This window comes from Anas acuta, chromosome 9, assembly GCF_963932015.1.
Source record: "Anas acuta chromosome 9, bAnaAcu1.1, whole genome shotgun sequence".
Classification (NCBI taxonomy): Eukaryota; Metazoa; Chordata; class Aves; order Anseriformes; family Anatidae; genus Anas; species Anas acuta.
The window spans coordinates 15,933,363-15,958,246 of NC_088987.1; the positions used below are offsets into that span (position 1 = coordinate 15,933,363).

Sequence of the window (24,884 nt, forward strand, 5' to 3'; positions counted from 1 at the left end):
GGGTAAGTCCTAAAAAGCTAGGGTGGCAGCATAACACACAGGGCAAGATACCAGCAAGGCCCTTTCAAGGAAACAGCTGCAAAGCCACACAGCACACCTTCCCCTACTGCAACATCAAGAAATGGTAAATCCTCCCACCACAGCACAGGCGTTATTTGCCATCAAGCAACGTATCACCCAGACAAGTTTCTTAGCCAGGTTGTAACCCCTAGAATGGAAACAAGTAAGGCAGTGGGTTACTGGACCAGAAAAGGCTGGATCTGCCTCTTCCCCAGAATACGGACATGATTTCATCAGCAGCTGCGTTATAAACTGGGCAGCGTTTGCCCTGAAGCAAAACACTTAATACCCCCACGTCGGAACTGCAGACTTATCTTTGGAGGGTCTCTCTGTCCTGGAAAGGCGTGTGGTTGAGCCTGGCAGCCTTCCCACACCGCACCTGCCCAAACACATCTGCTCTGCATCAGGGCAGCACAGAGCTCCAACAGGTGGATTTGGTTTGGATCACCATGAGAGCTGGGAGAGGATTTCACACAAAGGGGTCCCATTCTGCACCCCAAAGACATCTAAGGCTACAGAGCTGATGGGGCCAGGGTGGGTGCACCTCTTGGGACACATCCTGGGACAGCAGGACGGGATCTTGGAGCACAAGCAGCCCAAGCTCAGAGGTTCTGGTCAGGATTTTTTGACCAAATCCAAAGCTCAGCTGCTGAAGCTGAGTCAAAGTTCTTGGAAATTGAATCCCTCTGTGCAGAGCAAAAGCAGCCAAACCCACTAACCTGAATTCTCAGACTAGGGGAAGAAAATCCTTCCCACACCCCTAACTGGGCCACATGCTGATCCCACAGAACTGGGGATCGCAGCCCGCACTGCTTTGGCCACTGCTGACAAGGAGCCAGTCTGCCGGCTCCCACGGGGGAAAGCCATTCCCACCCACCACCACCCCGTCCTTTGGGAGGCCAAGCCTCAAGCAACAAGGAGGCCTGGAGGCAGGGTCACATAGGCATCCAGCCCCACTCAAACAACAAACCTTCCCACACTGCTGGAGTCCTTCTTTGCACTTCATTTCTAGCTGACAAAGCGAACGCAAGCTGCTCTCTAGCACAAATCCCCTCCTGGCAATCACGCAAAGCCCTTACTTTGGGGGGATGCAAATGAAAGCTTGGTTATGTGTACAGAGCCTACAGACAGAGGAGATGGCCCTTTCTGTTCCTGTGTAAGATCAGTGCATTTGGAGACTGCAGTTGGGCCAGGAATGGCAGGAAAGCAGCTGGTGTCACACCAGTTCCTCCATCCAGCTACTCGATTGGGGCCAAATTGGAAAAGTAGCAGTGTGCAGGCTTCCTTTCAATGATACCTAGTCTTCCTTTAAGCCCTTCTCATACCCCCCCAACAATTCATGTTCAGTTCCTACTTCAAGCAAAAGCTAGTGTTTCTTATCACTTACTTGGGTGATATAAAGTAAACATCCCCCTTCAAGGGGCTTCGAGTGGTCCCTACATTTAGCTCAGCAAACCTGCAGCAAGTCTGAACACCAGGCTACGAGCACATGCCACAGACCAAGCCCAGAGGGCAGGCCATGGTGAGACACAGCCGGAGATAGCGCCGCACGCAGGGAGCCTGTCCCCACCACCACCCAGGGCAGGCATGTTCCCGATTCCTCAAGGTGCAGCCAGGTGAAAGCCAGCTGCCAAAAGCCCCAAGGAACAAACACAGAAGGAAGACTTGCATTTTCTAACCCACAGGTTCTCATATTGGGTTTTATGTAGCCGTATTAGCTATTTCTATCCATTGCTCATGTCTACTACAAAATAAGACTTCTACTGAGAGGCTTTAGGCTGATTTTTTTCTTGCACTGGAAAATACTGGCTTGACAGCCCTAGATGCAAATCCTCCATACGCAGGAAGAGCAGAGGAAGCCCACTGCCTGTCTAGGACACGTTATTTTAGCTCCACTGAGGAGATCCCAGTCTCCGAGGAAAAGGACTTGTACCCAGACAGGCCTCAGGATCTCAGCTGGGATCCCTACAGAGTAGATGTGACAAATGCTGTACACCCAATTTCTCCTTCTACCTGCTCTGCTGCACCTGCTGCTGCTGAGGTTTGCTCCGCCTTGCTGTCATGAGCTCTTCCATCATTTCTCCAACTCCTCCTTTCAAGCCTAAGATGTAGTTTCAACTTTCTGCCTTCTGCAGCTCAAAGATTTGGCTCCTGACCCTACGTCTTGCATTTCCAAACTGCAGTCACCTCCTGTCTCGATCTCAGCTTCCCAAGCCATTTGGGAACTCATTTGTGCTCTGACGACAGAAATTGTGCATAATTTGCTTTCCTGAATCTGAGATCATTCCCTGGATCTGCACTTCTGGGAATCAAATCTCAACCTACTGACCCCCCTCCTCTGTTCTTCCTTCTCTCAGCCACTATAGCAAGTGGTTTAGAGACCACGGCCACCCCTCCTGCTCTGCAGTCACAATGCCCCCAGGCCCCAGAAGTTAACCCTGGGGTACTCACATCTGGCACCCTGGGAGGCTGGCGCAGAAGTAAAACTGATTTCTGCAGCTGCAAAATGGAGTAGGTGACATTTACCCACCTTGCTCCAAGTCCCTGGCCAAGGGTGCCCTATACAGAACAGACGGAGACAGGCAGCACCAGCCCATGACATAGCCTTCCCCTAGACTTCACCACAGCTGTGAGACCCTCAAGCATGTCACCTGAACATGTCACCACCACCGCGCTGCTGCCAACTGAAAGGAAATAAACCTACTGAATCACTAACAGGGATGCAGGGCTAAAATTCGTAACTCTGTAGATTGAGACAGGCTCTCCTCCTTCTGCAAACTGCTGAATGCTAAATCTTGCCCTATCTGCCACGTCCATCATCCAGACTGCAAGCTTCAGCAGCTAGAGATCTGTTTCCTATAAATTTTCTGCAGTGCCTAGAACACTTGTAGTCTCCCTAAAATAATGATTGGAGGCTGGATAGAGGAGAACAAACAGTTCAGATGTATAGTTTATCTGATGAATTTAGCCTCTTCTCCTGTTCCTGCAATATCAGGTGGACAAATCCAATTTCCTCAAATGCATTTGTTGTTTGAGTTTATTTGACAAATACTTCCCCAAACAATTGCCTCTACATTCACTTAGCAAATATTTAAAATATGAACTGTGCTGTTTAGTTAATCCCCTGGCATTCTGCTATTCCCTCGTGCAGTAGAAAAGTTAGGGGTTTTTTTTGTTTGTTTGTTTTTGTTTTTTTTTTTTTTCCCCCAGTATTAATGATGACTGAATGTCAAATGCAGCTTTTACCAGCTTTGTTCTTTCTCTGATAACACCGGATGATCTGGCGGCACTTATTAGGAAAGGAGCTGGTCAGTTGTCTTTCTGATGAAATCAAATTTTGCTGGAAAGCAATAACCCATTGAAGCAGACATTTCATCAGAAACTCCTCACAGTCAAATGACTTGCAGCAGCTGAAGGGAGGGTGCCCGTATGAGTTCTGCCCTTGGAAATCCCTGCCTGATGTATTCCCAGGTTATGGGCACACGTTTTTGTCAGTCACCTATTCACTCCGCATCTTCAGCCAAAAACTGGGAAGTTTTGGTCTGGTCGATGTTCTTTGAGCTGGGGATATCCTATGCTAGGCACAGGTTTACAAGGGGAGTTGGGGAGGCACAGGAAAACATGCAGGATCCAGAATAATGGTATACAAGGCATTTTTCCCACTACTTATCTCCCAACCTGCTCAGGAAGATGTTTCCATGCAGCAGAAGTTTCAATATCCATAAGAAGGCAATGAATGATGGGGGCTAGCAATTTTGCCCTACAATTTTAACTGATGAAGTAAAGGGTGATAATTCAGGGCTACCTTTGTCCCTGCAACAAAGAACGCTTCTCAGTTGCTCCAAGGACCTTGGCTAGACATGCCTGACCTCCCTCTAGGAGGGAACGACTGCACCTGTGGGTGAAGGGAGTGGAGGTTTTAATTACATTCGCTTTAGCAAGGCTTTTGAAAGGTCTCCCAACAATATCCTGCTATTCAGTTGGAGATGTTACAGCCTGGAAGGCTTGGACAGCTGGAAGGGTAAAAAAGTGGTTGGAGGGTCATGCTCAGAGGGCTGGGGTTACCGGGTTCTGCTCTGCCCTGAGGCCAGTTACAGGTGGTGACTGCCACACTTATACTGGGACCTGTCCCACCCAGCAGCCTTCCCAGTGACTGTGAGAGGCAGAGAACGCTCTCAGCCAGCCTGCAGGTGACACCAAACTGGGGGAGCCAACGGATATGCTCGGGGGCATGCTGCTATTCAGGGAATCCTAAATAGCTGGGAGGAAGGGGCCGACAAAAACCTTATGAAATTCAACCGGAACAGACAAAGTTGTGCCCCAGGAAGGGAAAACCCTTGCAGCGACACTGCTGAAGTTCGGCAGAGGCCACCAAGAAGGTCGGAGGCTGGAGCAGTTGGCCCCATCAGGAGAGGCCAAGGGAGCCAGGCTCTGGGGACTGGCAGCAGAATGGGGGGTTACCTGCACAGAGGCTACCGAGAAGATCAGCCCAGGCTTTGCACCTAAATACATGGCAGAAAAACAGGAAACAACAGGTCAAAGCTGACACGCTGGCCATAAGGACGGTCCCCCTGGTCCGATCTCAAACCTAACCCTGCCTTGAGCAACACGTGGGTCTAGAAACCTCCTGAGCCCCTTCCCAACTATGACTCTAGGAAGCCTTTTTCCAGTGGCAGGTGAAGCTAACAAAAATGATGGTTATGCAACAGAGTTTGAGGGTTATAACACCATACCTTGGCAAACGTTTGTCTCTAGAGTTGCCTGCTCATAGCAAAATGTGGGGGGAAAAATTATTTTGATCCAAACTGGACCAAACCCAACGTTTGAAGAAATGCTGGAGTACCAAAGTCTACATTTCAGCAAGCTCAGCTACAGAGATGCATCATTTCAGACCTAGAGAAAATCAGTTTCTAGGTCCCACAATCGCAAAGAAAAATGCAAGAGTTAGGTGCTTAAGAGTTCAACCAGAACCAGAAGGCAAATAAAAAGAAATCACAATTCATTATTCATCAAAATCTTCTCCAATCTGTTTTAAGACCGTGTCAGGATATTTTGGCACTGCAGGTACCAATAGAGGGGGGAACAACTGCAAATATGACTTTGAAATTTGCTTTTCATGACTTTTTTTCCCCAGTAAAAATCTCATTGCCTGAATGTTCTTGGAAAGGTACCAGAGAAAGGTTGGGAATACCGCCCAAGCAAATTCACTTAAGAATTCAAACAAACACATCAGGACACAATTTTGCTTTTGTCACCCAGCTCTGGAGAAAAGCTGAGCAGTTAGGAAAAGGGCAGTAAAAGAACAAATGCTTCATTAAACCTGTTTTCAGGCATAAGAACAACAGAGAACCCATTACTGGAAACGGCCTTCCCCGCTCTTTAGTCGAGCAAGAGCCTCTGAATGCAACATTGAGCTGGACAGCAGTTCTTCATATTCCCATTATTTATTTTGCAACTCCGAGAGACACAGCCAGGACAACCCATCCTTCTAAGCTGCGTACCGACACAGGAGAGGGAGAAACTTCACATTCACACTCCACAAACCCCCACCCACTGCCAAGATCAGCAAACGACACAAGAGCACAGCAGGCAGGCAGACAAAAAGAGTAAAGAAGGCTGGAGACGCAGTGAATTCCTTCCATGCTCACCAGCACACCTTTCTTCACCAAAGGCAAAGGAAAAAAGGGCCAGGTGGCAGCTCTGGCAGGGGATTTCTGTGTTTTGTTTTGCTTTTTTTTAACCTTCAACCCAACTGTGTCAAATGTTCACAGGGCAGGGTCAGGAGAGAGATAGCGGTAGTGGCTTTAACTCACGACTCCACAGCTAGGGTGGCTGGAGGTCCACATCCCTCCCTTGCCTCAAAGGGAGGCCAAACAGCAGCAGCCGTGCTGCAGGAGCCACCGAGCTCCTCCAGGCTGGGCTGTCTGGAAGCCCAGCTCCAGAAGGCAGCACTGGCAGCCAGGCACAGACCGGCACCACGCCGCCAGCATGCACCCAGCTCTTCAGCTGGGGGCTCCTGATCCAAACACACTTCCAGGGGGATGTCTGTTTGAAAACACCTCCCGCCAGCCCATCTTTGGGCCTCAGAGAGTTAAAAGAAACTGGACCTATGGCTCTGAGCAGGGATTTTTCCAACCCTCTCTCCCTGGGAAAGGTGGGCTTTGTAAGGTGTTTGGAGAAGCCATGCCCTGTTCAAAGAGGCTGCAATTGCTCCTGCATGTCCTTTAATCCCTGGCTCCATCTCTGACTCAGCCTGCTTTACAGAATACTCCTTAATGGACTGGCTCACTCCAGCTACATGCTTTATATCTCTTTAGCTCCATGAGCAGATGGAGTCCAGGGACAGCAGGATTTATATTTCTTGCTTGAGTTGCAGCTTGGCTAGGTGGAAATAAAAAACGAGAAAGAATGAGGAAATGGCATCGTAACAGCATTTACCTCGTGGGCTTTGGAGCCTCTATATTCTACCTGGGTAGCGTTTGCAGTTGTCAGTATTAATCCCGTGTCTTCCTCCCCAGCTGAAGAGAAGGAGCCCCAAAGGGATGGTTCTCCTCCCTAGGCCATCTGATGGATGGAAGGGAGTTTCCAGAAGCGCAGAGAAATACTCAGCTAGTGAAGTCTGTGCATCAGTGCTGATTTGCACCAGCAGATAATCTGGCCCAGACCATTTCCTTCAGGGCACGCAAAAGAAAACCAGGAAATGCTTCTGACCTCTGAGGGCTTTAAAGAGGGAGAAAATGAGACAAAGGTATGAAAGCAAACAGCAAGATTGACAGGGGCTGAGGAAGGAGGAGCACAATAGGCTCCTAAACTCCTTACCTTTCTCTGTATTTAGCAGAATCAAAGGGGAAAAGGAAAAGAGGGAGAGGGAAGGAATTATAATGAACATGAAGCCTTCCCTATTAATTAATTACCCCCTTTATTTTGTGAAAAGGAGGCTAGAAACGCATGTCTGCTCAGCTTGGAACGCAACCCTGGCACTTGCTCCACACGTCCCCTCCCCGCCTCGCCTGTGCACGGGGATAATTAATCCATTATGGGATGGAACATGCGCTGCTCCGCCATAAAAAAAAAAAAAAAAAAAAAGAAAAAAAAAGAGATCTATTTCTCCTTTGCTTTTCCCCTCCTCCCCAAAGAGACATCTGAAACATATCATGTAATAAATGTTTCTTGGATGGAAGGAGAGGTATTGTTCTCTCGCCGTGGAAACAATCCCATCGGTGGGGCCAGCCAGGACTGAGTGAGGCCGGATACTTCACTCAGCAGCTCTGACGATATCCTGCATGACAGGGTGGCCTCCAAAGGCCACGTTTTATGATACTCCCTTTGAAAAGCAGCGCTCGGAAGAGGGCAGGGTGAGCCGTCGCTCACCGAGAGGGACGAGCTCTCAGGGCTGGAGCTGGGCATCCTCCGCAAGGGCCAGCGGTCGGCAGCAGCCGCTCAGCACAATTCGGGGCAAAGCTCAGCCTTCCTGCAGGCTCTTCCAGCTCGATGCTCTCCTCGGAGCCTGTGATCCAAAGACCTACAAATGAACTGCAGTGGACTCCCGGTGTGCATCTATGACAAACTTGATCCCCCCTCCAGCATCTATCATGATTTTTCTATTTCTGGCCAACCTTGCTTCAGCCCCCACTGCATCTTGGGTGAGATGTTTCACCCTGAGACACCTCTTCCATCTTCCCTGCCTGCTGCCCTGCCATCAGCTCAGAGGGCAGGAGCTTTCTTCTGTAGTGCTCAATTCATACACAGCGCAAGGCTTGCTCTATGGCAGTACAGATTCTTGCTCCCTAATTAAAAAAATATGCATGCCACGCTCTTCATGCCCCTTTGCTGGTATTTACGAGGAACAAAAGAAGCAGTTACACTAAACGTTCCCTGAGAAGGATGGGGCCGGTTGTCAGCTACCTGCACGAGACCCTTTGCTCCACGGTGGTTTGCTATGCTCAAAGCACGGAAATTGCATGAGATCAGAGCTACCCAGCGCTGATCTCACCCCTGATCCCAGCATCACATTTGCATCAGTTTATCAGAAACATTTCTTCTTTCTGCTGACATCCAAATATTCTTGGCATGAAGGAGCTGCTGACATTTATTCCTGAATTGCCACATTGCAGGAGCCTTGGCTAAGACTACTGTTGCATAGGAAGAGCAAAGGGACCTTGTTACTCGGTAAAGAGATGTCTTCTACAGTGTATCTGTCTAGATTAGACCTGGGTCACTTCCTCTATTCATTTACCCAGCTGATTTTTTTTAAGGCTCTTTGAAAGGAACACTCGAGCTCAGTACAATGTTCTTGATTGCAACCAGAACTGGTTGAAAAATGCTGAACAAATTGAAAGAAATTCTCTTTTTCATTCCTTCCTCAAAACATTTCCAGGGTTTTTGGTCAGTACTTGGAACCGTGAAAAACCCCTAGGCTCCACTATACAACAGCAAAAGCTTTTTCCACAGAGTCAGCAGCGTTTTGAAAGCCTGCGTGTTGATCTTATGGCTGCAAATGACTTCTGTGTCTGTCAAAGACAGAGGAATGTCACGACGCCTCTTCACGTTTTCACCAAGACATCTCTCACACTGACACCCAGGTCGTGGAGAAGCATTCCCTCACCTCTCCCTCAGCACGTTCTGCAAGGGGGCCCCAGAGCTAAGAGCAATCACAGCACTGCTGATCCCACCTTTCACATGGGAAAGCTGGAGCACGGGGCAAAAGCAGCGGGGGCCAGCAGGGCCCTGCCACCCCCCAGGTTCCCAGGCAGAGCCCCATGCTCTGAACCACAGCAGGGCACCCCCCCACCAGCCCCACATCCACCACCAAAGCCAGCCCCCACCCCACAGCCACGAAGCTCTGCAGAGCCAAGGGAAAACCAGCTTCGTGGTGGCTGTTGGGGATCTCATGGGCTGATTTCTGCTCTTGAGCATCTTATTCTGTGCCTCCCAGGAAGACGGCACATTTCACTTCAAACAGCGAGCAAAGCAAACAGCCACCTACCTACCCAAAGTGCCCAGCCTCTCTGGCAGAGGGGAGAGTTTCTGCACTGCTCGTTTCCTTTCTTCTTGAATTAACACAAGCTAAACAATTTCCTTTCTTCCCCTGTACACCTCTGCTCCAGGCATCTTCACCCCCCCCTTCCTTCTTTTCCATGCCAGCCACCTCAAGCAGAAGGCCCTTCAAGGCACTAGCGACTTCAAAGACACCGGGTCCAATGTGCGGCGAGTGATAAAAACCTCCACAGCATGTGTTGGGCAAATTAATATCCCCTCCAGAGCCACAGGCTCCTCGGTCCCAGCAGCACTGTAATGAGATGTTATACGGGAGGGGAGGGGGACTCGATGCAGAAGGGGAGATGTATTTAATGTATGCAAATTGACTAGCATGCAAATTGCCACTAAGTTAAAAATAACGCATTGCATGAGGAGTCCATCCTTTAAAGCATTTGTTTATTCATTAGGGTAATATCAGTTATCTGTCTCCTTGTTTCCTTCTGCATCAAGCGCTCACTCTCAGGGAAGTTAGCGCTTTGCAGATTTGGGGATAGCTGTGATTTCCCACTGATCTCCAGCACCGCTCAGCAACACTAGTTCCTTCCCCTTTCCTTTTCTTCCTGCTCGCAGGCAGGATTAAAGCCACCTTTCCTCTTCGGGGAGCTGCTCAGAGAACAGAGATGATCTTGAAGGGCAGAAGGGGTCCTGGACACCCAGACTGGCTCCTGTGAGCCAGAGCCCTCCTGAGGGCTGGAGCCATGCAGCATCCATCCCACTGGGCTCGTGGTTGCCAAATTATGCTGAGGGCACAGCGCCAGGCTCTGCTTCTGGGAAATGGCAATGTGAGCTCCTCCTCCTCCCAGCCACAGCTCCAGAGGCAGCTGCTCCCGAAGGCAGGTCCTAACTGGAGTCCTAAGGCTGCCACTGAGCATCGGGACAGTCACTGACATAGGCAGGCACATCCCAGTGATCCTAAACAATTACCCATTGGAGAGCAGTGGGGCTTTGAAAGGTGCTGAATGAGAAGCATTGTAGGGATGGCACCTTGCCTTTCCTAGACAAAGGCTATAGCAAGTCCTAGTGCCTGGGGAGCCCTTTGGGCCCTAAAACCCTTCCCTTTGTCCAATATTTTCATACAGACTTCCTGTTTGCAGCAGGTTTCAGAAGGATCTCAAGTGGGAAGCCTCTGTCTCCCACACACACCTCAGGTAATTCTTCATGCAACCTTGCTGAAGCGTGCCAACACCTTGCAGCCTGTGCACACACAGTGCCTTCTGAGACAGAGATGGGGGGATTTCCAATGGACTCGAGCACAGAGAGACCATGTGAGCCCTGGAGAGCTGCAGGGGTCTTACAGACAGTTCATGGTGGAGCAGAGAACCAACAACTGGACGGAAGCTTTTGCAGTCCCCAGCCAGGAGAATGAACCCTGCAGACCAGAAAAAACCCGCTGCAGCTGCAACTGATGGGCCTGGGTCAGATCTATGGCAGCTGGACTGTCTCCAGGTCCTCGAGAAGCATGCTCAGGGGTTCCAGTTCTCTTACTGGGTCCCATTTATTATTACTTCGCCAGAGACTGACAAAGTTACAGTGTCAGTACAACCCTACAGCACCTGCCAATAAGCAAGAGATTTATTACTTCACTAGTTAACTCTGCCCCTCTTGGGAACCTTGTTCTCCTGTCCTGTGTGTAATAAGAGCGGTAAAATTCATATGGAGACTAAAAGGAGTCTAATTACAGCAATTAGCATTACTCATTTTATTTCAGCTAGAATCTTAAATCAGCACACAAACAGACGCTCGCACTGCCAAGAGCTGGGCTCGCTGATCAAGGCGAGGAGGGAGGGAGGCTGCGGTGAGATGCCGAAGCAGCAGGGCTGGGATCCCCTCGTCAAGCTGGGAACATGCAGGGAGCAGGGCATACCTCTGCAGGGACCTCGATGGAAATCCTTCCTGTTAGCAGCAAGGGTAGATTTAAAGTGATTGGGCTGAACTGCATTAACCTCTGTGTGGACGTGGTCACTCCAGATTCAAGTGGCCATTGCTCAGTGTAACATAAGCCACTTCAATTTGACCTAATTCGCTAGGTGAGTAAATAAGCCAAACCAAATAAAGGTTAATGACTGCGAACAAGTGCCACCCCAGAGGAGAGTGATCCACTCTGAGCTTACATATCAAGTCAACACAGATTAACAGCCCGCTGCAGACACCGTCTCTCATCCCTCTGCCTGGAGCTGCAGCTCAGCAGAGCCACTGAGCCCTGCGTGGGAGCAGGACACCCACAACTCAGGCGGGTAAAGAAGTCAGGTCCGAAACAACGCTTACCCCTATTGCACAAAATCTGACTTCCAGCTAAAACGTAAGCATGCCAAGAGGAGGAATGGAGCAGCGCACAGCACTATGGCAGAGCACCGAGCAGCTCCCTTCAGCTGTCAGGCCATGGCAAAACTAGCTTCACCTTGTCACGGCGGGGAGGCTGCAGGTCCCGCTGCAGCGCTGGCAACCCACCTCCACCACCAGGGCAGGCTGGAAGAGCCAGGCTCCCCAACCCTTCTACAGACAACTAAGTTGGCCACCAGGAAGCAAAACAAGATCAAAAATTCATGAATGATAGATCAAAAACCAGAGGCTACCTTCAGAGAGATACCTTCCAATGACCTACAGACACTTGGGGAAGGGATGGCAAGAGGGGCCAGATCCCCACGCCTTCTTCGCAGGGCACCTGCTACACCAGCAGGGCAGGGTGCTGGGCTAGGCTCAGCGGGGCACTTCTCATGTCCCAAAGGGTCCTGCTCTCAGGCTGCTGCTCGCCATGCCACCTCTTCCCACCTGCAGACCCCTTGCCCACGCAGGCAGGAAGGTCTCGCCTGCCTATGCAGAAGAGGGTGGAGGAGGTGCTTACACAAAGCCAGCTGCTCTTTCAACTTTCCCCGAGCCCATCTCAGTCAGATGTGGCTTTCATACACTCCCTTGGCAATTCTCTCCCCACCCTGTACTCCTCCCCCCCAATTTGTCATTTCCAGTGACATGGCCCCAGCAGTGACGGAGAGCTGGTGGCCGAGGTGCATGATCCTGCCAGGTGGTGCGTTTTTCAAAGGATGAATAGCGACTGAGCGCAGCACGGCCCCGCATCTCAATGAGCTGCCACCCTACTGCAAGGGTTCACTAATGTTTTCCTGGCGTCAATCACACATAAATAGATTATCCTGCCCAGCCTGAATCGCGTGGGCAGTCCCTTTCTCATTCATGAAGCCCCAGCAGTTGCTGGTGAGAAAATGCAGAACAAGGAGCTTGCTGGGGTGCCACGGGTGCTGCATCTGCTGCCTCACTGCACGCTCGGCTTGGAGATGCCTTCCCCAGGGGGAGGGTTTCTTGAGGAGGTTCAGGCATGGCCTGATTTCATCACAGACCTCATCTAATCACAAAGTTCCTCTAACACAGTTTGCTGTCTCAGTTACCGAACCAATTTGTTCAGCCAACCACTGCCAGGTATCCAGCAAGAGCTGCTGGTGGTCTGGGGCATGAAGACCCCTCAGAGTCACTAATCCATTTGTTTCACCCCAAACTAAGCGTCCTCTATCAGAGAAGTCCTGCACCACTTCTTCCTTGACCTAGCACAGCCAGCCAGCCCAAGGACAGACTGACCTCTCCACTCTGAGTATTTTATTTCCCTCACTCTCCCATTCAGTAGTGCCAGCAAGCAACAGCAAGGGCAGTAATCTTGAGACTTAAAGGTTATAGAATACGGGCTCCTGAATTTAAGCTCATCCCAAATTAGGTACTAGCATCAGGAATTCCTACTTAGTCTGCAAGGTCTGTTCTCTGTTAACATCACTGAACAGCCTGGAAACATTCCCCACCACACGGCACAAGCTGGAATGCTTCCTAATTAACTGCATGGGATACGATAAAAATTCCCTGCTCTTCCCAGTCCTGCAGGAATCAGAGAAGCTGAGAAAGCAGCCACAAAAAACTGACACCAGAACAGGAGAGATGGAACAGCCTCAATGAAACATGTACCCACCAGCACACCAGGCTCAGCGTAATTGCCCAGGGCACACGAGGTGGCCATTTTCATAAGGCAGAACACGCCCCCAGGACCAAATAGCAGGTCCTGAAAATTAGGAGCTTCACAGCTCAGAGCACAGGGATATGCTCTGTGAAACTCTAATTGCACGATGCTGCAGCAGCAGGCAGGACTGTCAAACAGCTGGTGGAGCAAACCCGGTCACCTCCAGGCCTGCTGTTACCTGACCTGGCCACTTTAACCACCGCATCCTTTTCCAGATCCATTAATTCCTGCCAAACGCAGCAATTCTGAGGAACGGCAGAGAGGAAACAAGGCAGCTTGCTAATGCCCATCACATACCACAGCCTGAGGCCCACGCTGAGCTCTCTGTCAGCCCCAAGCCTAATTCTCAGCTGCTAGATTCAGAGAGGATCTTATTTTTGAAGGGATCTGCTCGCTGCTACAGCCCATGACCTTTTGCTCAGGATCACGAAGGTCATCACAAAAGGAGGCTCCGGAATCCTCACTGCTGTCATTTCCTCAGCTCCTTGCCGAAGCTGTTTCATCGCTGCTGCTCTGGTTTCAGGAGTCACTGCTCAGTTCAGCTCCCAGCTTTCCTTCCCGCTGTCCAAATACCGCACGCCCGCTATGATGGGGAAATCAAGGTATCACAGCAGTAATGAATTATTGCTCACAAAAAGTGAATTGCACCCTAAAGATCTAGGGTGAAGTGACCTCCATGAATATCTCCACACATCTTTCCTTTGAGGATTCTCTGTCTAAGCACCAGGGTTGCACAGTAAACCAGAGATTAATGCAGAGCAGAATGGAGCACTCCAAGGCGAGAATACAAAGCAGAACAAAACCTTGTCATGTACTTTCTCACTCTACTTTCTTTAAAGAAGAAAAAACTTCCCATGCCCAGCTCCCAACTTTCAACTCTGACTTTGCAAATGCAAGAAAGCTAAGAGTATTTTGGGAGCTATATTAACCTCTCAAACCCTCCTGAGTAGCCATGTCCCAGGCAGACTTGCTTTCCCTCACTCTGGTTTGAGAGGGTCGAAGCCAGGCAGAGGCACCTGGGAACCTCAGGCGTGAGCTCTGGCAGTAGGGAGGCAGCAACCTGTGGGTTCTCGTTCTCCACAGGTTAGTCGCAGAAGATATGGTAGAAATTCTGCAACTCCCTGCTGCAGCTCTTAGGATTAGTCTTTCCCAGGAAGGCTGGGACTAGAAGCCCTTGGAACAGTAACGCAGACTTCATTTAGTTCTGCTGGTTTTCCTCAAAACCTCTGGCCTTAGCTCAGAAGTCAACCACACAAGAAAACCCACAACTATAGACCTGTGCTGGGGCTGGAAACTAATCCTCAATACCTGTCATCTGCATTCAGAGACCGCACCGAGGTTTACAGAGCCCCATTACTGGTAGTTCAGCAAACTCCATTAGCTACTTTGACCCTTAGCAGGAGCCAGGGAAGGCATTTGGGATCACCGTTCCACCCTACTTCAAAATGCAGCGAGAGAAGCAGAGCCAAAAGCGAGTGAGAAAACAGAGCCGCGTCGGAGGGTTTCACGTTGCATCTTAGCAGAAAGCGATTTATGTAAGTCCTTCTTGGCATAACATCCTCCGTGCCTTACTCTGCTTATAAAACACTCTGAAGGCCAGCCAGTTGCCATAGAATATTGTTTTTCTTTCACGAAAACATTTTCAAGGTCTTCCCATTGCATCCAGAGAGCACAGAATTATCTCCCAGAACGCGCCGGTCGACATCCACATGCGCTGCCACACCCGGGGGCCAAGCAAAGAATTGGCACAACGAGGGTGGGTCGATCACTCAAGGAGCAAGGGCTGCCAAGCGACCTCACCTGATAGAGCTTCTCTCACACGCTTCACATTCAAACACACTTCAGGGTTTTTATGGCAAAGGTGTTTGTTTAGGACAATACTGCCTCTGAAACATTTTAGTGGACTGGAAGCGAGGTGCCACGTGCAGTGGTAGGTTGTGAACTGGGATAAACTGAGAGAAAAATGAATACAAATGCACTGTTGTTTATTTCTAAAGTTACAGCAAAGGGTAGAAAGTGCTCTTACAAATTCCGGTGATGGAGGAGCTCGCCTACCAGTTGGTTCCGGCCCATCAACATTTCCACAGGCACGCCGTCTGTACATGGGGGCTGCCACTTTAAATTTGAATTGCCCAATTTTTCCTATCGCAACAGTCTGATATTTTTTGCTCGTGAAGAATAAATATTTACAAACCTTAACTCTAGCCAACAAAGGCATTCTGTTCCAGGATTTTCTGTTTTTTTTGTTCTGTTTTTAAACAGTTTTATAAACCGTTGCCCAACACTTTAATTTCTGTTATTAAAACAAGCAGTGCAGTAAAAAGATATATGAAGTAGGGGCCAGAGCACAGAAGCACAGTGTTAATATTCAAAGGTTTTCAGCAACAAGTCGGCAAATGGCTGAAAGCATTTGCAGAAAATGCAAAGGGTAATCGTACAGTAACTGGACAGGTCACCAACACGTAGGAAATCCGTTTTAACAATTACACACAAGCAAACACAAGACTGTAAACAGACAAAAAGAAGATCCAAGACAAACACCCACTCATCGCAGCAGCACCTCTCCTCCAGCCAGAGAAGCTGGCTCCACGCTATTCAAACATCTAGAGAGCTGCGAACAAAAACGGAGCCCAGGAAAGAAGCAACCAGCTCACCATTTAACAAGCATTTGTCATCCCTAAGTACTTGACAACCCACATGCATACATCATCGTCAAGTGCAACACACTTCACTGGGATTTGGAAGCGGGTTTAGTGAGCCTTGCTCGGGGCAGCAAGCAAAGGTCAGGGTAGACATCTGACTAACGCAAGCTTCCAGCACCACGCTTCCTCCGCATGGTGGAGCACACGGGAGGCGTACTTTGCATTGCTACCTGATGCTGTCAAGAACATTGTGTCCAGTTTCTGTATTCACACTTGTGAGAGGAAAAAAAAAAGTGTCAGAAATGGAGAGTTCAAATAATAGCTGCAATAATAATTTAGGGTGTGAAAATCCAGCCTTAAGGTGAGAACCTTAAGGAGTTCAGTCAATTCAGTTTCCCAAGAAGAAGGTTAAAAGGTAACTTGACTCTGGTCTGTACATTCCTACACAAAATGATTTCTGATATTAATGGCTCTTTAATCTTGCTAACTGCAATCCAACAGCTGGAGGCTGGAGTTTGAAACATCCAAAAAAAAAAACAGATCTTAGGTGAAAATTGCTGCCATGTGGGTCTGCGACATTTACATGTCTTTCCAGACAAGATGTTCCCACTTGATTACAAATGGTTGGCCACATGGCCAGAATTCAGGGGTCGCATCCTCCAGTCTGAGTTATGCTGCAGCCAAAGCACCACCATGCCAGAGTGGACCCCTTGCATTCATCCCTACTAGGATGGAACAGCTCTGAACCCCCAACAGTAACAGCAAGGGAACCCAGCATGTCTGTCCCTGCTTCTGATCTGACCTTCTTGGAGCCTAGATGCTGCTAACTGCCCCTGCTTGCTTTTGCAGGATGTGCAGCTAGTTTTGTAAGGGGATGATCTGTCTCTCTGACTTGCAAATCAGCAGGTGCCCCCGCTGCCCACAGCTCTCCTCTGTCCAGCACTCACCCACTGGGCTTCGACCACAGCCCTCACTGGTATCCCCAGAGCCCCATCCCAGCTCCAGAGGCAACAGCAGAGGTAACACCCTTGCAACCTTACAAAAGTTTTACAAATTGAGGTGAGAAGGCCCCTGACCCAGGCCATACGGTTGCACCAGTTTATCCTTTTCTTGCTGGATGTTTCTTACAGGAACACAAATAGGCAAGCAAGGGCACGGGCACAGCTGAGTTGGCATGGGATAGCAAAGGAGAAGGCACAAGGGGAGGAGAGCTCCATCACGTTTGCACTACCATGGATCCCAGGACGAGTGGTCAGCCTGAGCAACCTGGCTGCTCTTGCAGACAGAGAGATGGAGAGACCAGGCTGGGAGCAATGAGATAAATACTGGAGGCAGAAGATGCACTGCATACCCTAACACACAATATATAGCTGCTCAACTCTATTAGGTAGATAGATGGCAGGGAATTTTAGAGGAGAAATAGATTTTATTTTTTTTTTTTACTAAGCTAATTAGCTAAAAAGGCTTGTCTGGAAACACGGGCCCCATTGCGTCTGAAGTCTGCTGACACACAGCCCAGAGCAATATTTTTCTTCCCTGTTATTACTGTGCCTCCAAGAGCATCCCTCACAGGCACATAGCAGGGGGCGGTGATCCCCTGCAGCAAGCCACTGGCACCCGAGTCACCCAGGAAGGTCCCTAGGTGGTTGGATGGTGCCACAGTAAATACATGTGCCTCTGTATAGATGCAGACATACTTGTGAATGTGTATGTATGTCTGTATCTATAGGTTACTTACAAACACATGTATATATTTGTATGTAGAAAATGGAGATGGATGTCATGTCAAAGCTGGAGAAGAACCTCCACAAGTGAAGCAGGTTTCAGTCTGAGCCTTACATGCACGTGCAGCCCTGCCAAATTCACCTGGCTGCCTCCTCCCCGGGGCAGGCAAGCAGGCTGTCTCCTGTTCCCCACAGAAACAGCAGCCACCACTCTGACACCTGCCATTCTACCAAAGTAGTGACAAGGGCAAGGGATGGATGTGACATGCACGTATAGACAGCTCCCCTCTAACCCAGGGAGTACAGGATACATCCATGCTCTAGAAGCTCTCAATCAGAGAAAAAATAGGGAAAGGCTGACTGCAGTACGTAAAAGCACAGTCTGCAGTGAAAACTGGTTTGCTGCTTCACATTAACCAGGCCCTTAATTTAAAAGGGAAACAGAGGGTACTTGATGGAACAGAAAGGCTGTAGATTTGAGACAAATAAAAGAAAAATACGACTTGACCCAGTACAGTCACTTCTGGAATCCACTGCCCAGGAAGTCATGGAGACGCGCACCAGTGGAACAGACATTTTAAGGGACTGGATAATTTTATGAGCATTAATAACATTTGCAGCTATGCAAGCTAATAAAATGTTACAAGGGTAATCAAACTTCATGCTTCAATGTGTAAGCTGATCACCTGTGAGCACTGGGAAGGAATTTCCTCTCTGGTGCTGTTGCATTGAGCAAGTAGCCAGCTGCACCACAGGGGCTTTTTTTTCCCCCCTCATCAGTGTCACTGTTGCTGCTGCTGCTATGCTTTTGATTTGTTTTTTCCTCCTGTAGTAGCTGGCAGCCACCAGAGAAACTAAGCTCACGGCATCGCTGTCAACTTGCTAAGATTTCCTGGTGCAGTCTTGAGACAACTGATCAGCCACAGTCCCAGAAGAATATCACCTTACTCTGGGGCGGTGGTTCCTACATGCCCGTACCCTGGCAACATCTCACGCCAAGCCCAGCCCGTCGTTCCAGGGCCAGGCATCCCACGTGTGCTCTTTGCTGCTTCCACACTGCGTGAGCTGTGGTGCCAACAAAGTGCCGGCTCTTCAATTAACATTGCTCCGAGCCACAGGTACTACAAGGGAAACCTGGCAGCTTGTGAGCCCTCTTCCAATTCAGAGCTACCCAACGGGTTATTTATAACATCTGAGAGGCAACCTTGGTATTTCCAGTGTTTGCTAGTCTCGGAAGTTAAAGCCCCCGTAATTAATGAACTGACAGAAAACTCTGCAATCTGCTACCACAGGCTTTGCAAAGAAAATGACAGACTTTGCTCCTGTGCCTACCCTTCTGTCAGAGGGAATCCAGATACAATTCAGCCAGCTGGGAAGGAGGCTGAAGCGAAGATGGGACGCAGCCACGGTTTCAAAATAATCCTTTCCTGTAAAAATAACCAGCATATCGTTTTACAGATGGAAGTCCAAAGGGATGAAGAGGGCTACCGCGTGCTGCACTTGGTGAGGAAACACTAGAGGCAGGAGGAGGATATCAATGGAAGGCCCATGAGCCTTTCTCCCTTTCTCGCCTGAAAAAAAATAAAGCACTGGAGCAAGGTAGTAAGGCCTCTGCTCCGGGCTCTCACCCACTGGCCAGGAAAAAGGGATTGAGGCCTGGTCGGTAGCCATGCTTATCGCCATGGTAACTGAACACCAGCACCAGTAGCTCGCTAAAGCCAAGCAGCCCACGCCATGGCCTGCTTTCACTGTGCCCCTCAGGAGCACCTTTTCTTAGGGAAGGCCCTTGGCCCTGGGACCTTTTTTCAACCTTGGTGAGGTAAGACATGTTTCCCTGGAACAGGAATTAAGAACATCTTGGGGTTCAGCACGCCACTTCTCCCCCGTGGTCTGTTTTATTCAAGGATTTCACATTTGAGCTGGAGATGGCACGTTCCAATGACAGCCGTGACAATCTGCCAGCTAACCTGGCCACATGCACATCTTGGCCTGCAGCCTCAGTGACCAGGTGATATTTCTTCTCTGTCCTATTTGCTCTTAGAGAACACCAGTTTAGTATGCCTTTGGGAGAGAGGAGGCAAAGGACACAGGGATTACATGCGCCAGTCACCCTTTCATCCCCTAACAATCATTTTCAACCTGACAGGGACCTCCAGGCCAAAAAAGTCCATATTTTTCTGAATAAACTGCGTCTAAGAACTGCACTCACTGCCCTCCGAAGACCTTTCCAAATTACACTGCCTCGTCAGAAACAGCAACAGTTGTTCTGGAACATGATATGCCCCGAGAAAGCAGTAACTTCCCATATCAGGACAGGAAAGCGCTTTAAATCACAAACATAAGGGAAAAAAAAGAGATTAAATGAAAAGCACCGCCCAATGATTAGAGCACTGCCATCAGAGACAGGAGCTGACACACTGTGCGATGTCATACACATGAACCTCAGCATGGTGACAACAGCTCTGGACCCAGATGGATTTTAAAATTATAGGCAATAAAGTATGACATCATAATGACATCATGGAAGGAAAAATTTAATTCCTAGATCAGAGGCTATCAGTTCTTACTTTATTCTAATATCTGTCACGATCTGCATGTGCAATGAGCAGAATCAATCATTTCCACAGGTCTTTATGGCGACCATAAATTTTGAACACTTATGTCTCAACCATTTTCTCATACACATATGGGTCCATCTGTTGGCTCCTGTGATTTTTCCTCAATATCCTGGCACTACAAAACCCACAAGCACATTTCAGGCATAATCACAGCAAATAAATGAGATTCACGGCCATTATGAGATCATACACATTTGACTTTTGGGTTTTCAGATACCTGTCAGCTGTACATTTAGTTTCATCCACCGCCACGCTGACACAGATCGGTACACTGTAGAATAACCTTCTGACACTTGCATGACCTTTTAAAGTCATTTTAAAATCTGTTTTGACAAGCACTCTAAGACAGCTGCTTCAAGAAGATCGCCCATTGCAAGCTGCCTGTCTCCAACCCCCTTCTGCCAAGCCTCGCAGCAATATATGCTAATAAAGTATTATTTTTACATATATGTAAAGCATGCAGCACACCAGGTTATGTCAAAGGCTGAGGAGAACGTGCTTTGTCAGTGAAGCTGAGGCAGATGGGATATTCTGGGGGTGTTCTGTTTGTTTTTATGAGTTGATGATACTGATCTGGCTACTTCCAAATATGATACGGCTCAGGCGGTCTTAGAGACAGTTAACTCAGTCTTCATAAGACCTCCAGCAGAGATAAGGGATGGATTTTTCATAAGATTCTTGATAGAGAAGAGATGCCCTTTTTCTCTGCATACTTCTTTTTATTTATTTTCATATTTTACCCGTTTCCGCAAAAACACAAAGCAGTGCCACGACCTGATAGATAACTTCTAGAATATCAGAGCATATCAGAAACCTCTTGACTGTGTTATTTCCAGTTATAAGCTAGGAAACTTTTCCATTGCAATGAACTGCCATTTCCAATTTCCTGACCTCTGTAATATTAGACAAGGCCAAAAAAAAGTCCGATTTTTAGTAGATACCTTTGAAGTACAGAAACACCCTTCTATCTGCTCACAACAAGTTTAAACGTACAATTCCCTATACCTATTAGAATAACAGGAACAGCTCATTTTCATCAGTTCCAGATACACCTGTACTGCTAATGACTTACAGGTCACAGGTAGAAAACTCATCATGTACAGAAGCGCCCCTCCTATGCTATCAGCAGGATGGGAAAATGTTTACCAGCCATTTGGGACCTCTTAGATATCCTTGACTCATTCTCAAAATCCCTGGCCAGCATGCTTATTGGGGGTGCCTTAAGGGAGCTCAGCTGATAAGCATCAAACACAACACCAGGTTTTGACACATTTTTGACTGTTTGTTGATGTACAAACATCCTTGCTGATGCATAGTCCCTGAAAAAAATAAATAAAATCACAGCAATGTTTGGGCTCAAAGTAACTAACTTCTGCTAACAGATACCTCAGTTATAGTATCAGCTGCGTCACAACTCAGTGCAGAGTTCACTTCATTTTCAAGATATTTCATAAGATAGACATTACAGCACAATCTCAATTCATTACTTCTGCAGAAAGATCAAGGATAATACTGGGTTTTGGAGATGAAAGAACTTTGTAAGTCACCTTCTCGGTTCTGACAGAGAATGAATATCCCCACCAGTAAAGCAACCTCATTTAAGAAGGGCTGTTGAGCAAGTCGCTTTTGAGGGAATTTTGGGGAGGCTGCTGGCATTCGGGGAGGGCGAAAAGCTGCTAAAATTCTCCACATAACAGCCCACTTCAATTCTCAGGTCTTGCAGTCACAGAAATCACTGTATCATTTCAGATCTGCACCTTTGATTACTTGTAGGCTTTCTGGAAGTGTGACTTCGCACTAATATCCAGCATCAAGAAAGATTAAAAAAGCCAGTGAATTTTCCTTAACCCAATTTCCACATTCCTCATCAGTATCACAGGATTAACAGATGATTTTAGGCAACTTCTGAGACAGCAGTCTGCTTGTAACACTCAGCATGCTCAACATGGCTAGCACACTGCACAGCTACACAGACACCAACCAGGACACTCGCCTCTCTGCATAGAAGGGTGGATATAATAAGGGCTGGCTATACTATTTAAAAGTTGCTGTGACTGGATCTATAAATGTAGCTTAGAGTTAAACATTCAAAGCTTGTGTGACCACAGGGTTAGCAATTACTGAATTTGTTACTGCTTCAACTATCATGACAGGCATTGAAATAAATCTCATTTATATGACATGCAGTCATCTAAAAATGCATTTTTTTGTAGAAATTCTTCTAGCATGTCAATGTGCTACACATTGCTCCATTTTGAGACCTCTCCAGACTGGAGATCAGGCAAGACATACAAGTCTTTCAGCCTGCCAAGTTTCATGCTTATTAAGATTAAGCCTGAATTCTGCACATTTTCTATACAGCAGCTCCGTGAATGAGATTAAGGAAGGCCTCTTGCCATTAGATGTTGGCTGAGCATGTGCAACATATACCAGCGTGATTACTGCTGCAACCTTTTAAAGTAGGGTGAGCAGCTCCCTGCTTGGTGCAGTAACCAAGCGAGCAGAATACATGTGGGGAGCGGGCAAGACAAATTCAATTTCCTTCCCAAGCTGCAGGGATTCAAAATTACCTCTCACATCATCCCACAAGGTTCCCTAAAGATTGAGTTCCCCACTGCTCTGCTCCAGACGTTATTTTTGTATTTGCCTCTGTAGATTTACAGTCTTTCTTTGGGGCCAGAACCAAAGCCTGGATGTTTCTCCTTGCTCTTGTTCTGCCAGTATCTTTAAGCAAAGGTGGCAAACATCCCCACCCACCTACTGGTACCCTGCTTCCCCATCCTCTCAGCATGCTGACACAGCCACGCCAAGCCAGAAAGCAAGCTGGCAGAGTCCAGGGATGCCAGCCCTCCCAGATCTAAGGCTTGAGCAGTAAGTTCCTGACACCAAAAGCCACCAGTATCTCCCGCAAGAGATCCTGCATTCAGACGGGTTGCGTTCCTGAAACAGCTCCGCCACATCACTCTTTCCTTAACTACTTAGAAAAGGGACATTATGGCAGATGCTGTTACTGGGACTCACCACATCTACCCACTGAGCAGTGAAGAAAAACACCTGTAATATTCTTCCATTTAAGTATTATGCTACCACAAATTACAGTGCAATTAATCTCTTCTGGAACCCATCACACGTCTCTGTAAGAGTGCGGTCCAAGCTACTGAGCTATCCAGGCAAGTTGAGGCAGTAAATAAAATAAAAATAAAAGCTAACTGGTGAAGGGGAAAAATGTATTTCCTGATGTTAAAAATATCTGCTATTTCCAGGAAATAATGGTATAAATAGAAAATGAAACCATTCCTCCTCCAAAAATATTTCATAATTACATGTCATAAAAATAATTAGGTTATGGTGAATTAGTACAAATGTTTACAAGAAAATTGCCATGCAAAACATTATGGGTAATAACATGCTAATTGCTGTAGAAGCAAAAGCTGATTATGTTTCAGCAATATTAAAAGTTGCCAACTCGGCGCTTCTATCCAAGCTTCAATATCGCTCAGCAGCACCCAGGGACACAAGGAAAACTAGTGATGAGCAAAGGAGATGGCAGGTAGGCAGCCCCAAGCCCTGCTCTGCCAAACACTTCCCTTACTGAGAAGCAGTTCCTAGAAAGCCTACACCAGGGTACACTCACACAACACGACGGAGGATGCCAGCATCAGCCCTTACCCCCTGGATGCTGCTCAGAGCACACGGAACAACCAGAGTGCTCAGTGCAGGTACAGCCCCCTCTCTGCATGCTGAGCAGCCAGATCATTTCAGCTAAAAGCAAACCAAGGGCGAGCATACCAGGGAACTTTGAATTCCACTACAGAAGTCCTCATCTGCCTCTCCAAGGGTGCAGCACCTCCACCTTCAGCAGCATGGGCACGATGTAGCTACAGCCCTCTCCTCCTCCAAGCTCAGGAGTGAACTGCAGCACTGAGAGCCATGCCACACAGGTGTGACCTGAGAGCTTTACAAGCCTTCCTCCTCACCTGGGCACTTCCATTTAGGTCAAATTCTCAGCTGACATAAATCAAACAGGACCACAGACACCAAGAGGGGAGAGATAGGAATAATCTGGTCAACAATTAACTTATTGAGAGCTTTTGCAGGGCTTGAAGAACAGGCCTCGTTTAACAAACAGCTCCTTTCCTTTCCGTCTTCATCACCAACACAGAGGATGGGGTCAGAGAATAATTTTCTATGAAAATGCCTAACTTCAATTTTCAAACAGTTATCCCATCACAGCGCTAACCTAGGGCTCGTCGTTGTCCTCCTCATGGTGCTCAGACCCTGCCAAGGATGCCAGACACCCTCGGGAGGTGAGAACCTAGGTGCTGCTCGACTCCGGCTGCATGAAGGATCTCAAGTGGGACACGAGCAGCCTCGTGCCCCTGTGCTGAGGCCAGGCTGCTCCATCCCACCCGGCACAGGAGGTGAGCACACCTGAGTGCTTCCAACAGATTTCATGGAGCTGTGGCGCTTGTGTTAACTCCAGCCCATCCCGCTGACTCCCCACGCACATGCTGCCTTCCCAAGAAGAGCTCAGTTCTCCCTGGAGTTGCAGTTCACCCTCATGAAGGAAGCAGCGATGTTGACACAACCTGGTTCAGCCCACACTGGCTCTTTCCTAGAGCAACAGCCCTTGTCCGTCGGTTTTCTTAGGCTCCAGGAGCACAACTGCTTTGCAGGGTGTGTTACAGGAGTGCCAGCACAGACACAGGGTGCAGGACAGCGTTACCAGGCACCTGGCAGCAGGCAGCATGGCTCTGTGGTTCAGCACTGCAGCTCCGTGTGCCACCAG

At 48.3% G+C, this 24,884-nt stretch overlaps 1 protein-coding gene across 4 annotated transcripts in view; it reads right to left on the reverse strand.

Annotated features, from left to right (window-relative positions):
- LOC137860915 (uncharacterized) overlaps positions 1-24,133 on the reverse strand; it is a 128,900-nt gene extending 104,767 nt beyond the window's left edge. For all 4 annotated transcript variants that reach the window (XR_011099250.1, XR_011099253.1, XR_011099252.1 and 1 more), the window contains exon 1: positions 23,885-24,133. The gene's annotated coding sequence lies outside the window, so the exon portion shown is untranslated. The remainder of the gene's footprint in view (positions 1-23,884) is intronic.
- Positions 24,134-24,884: the final 751 nt, after the last annotated feature.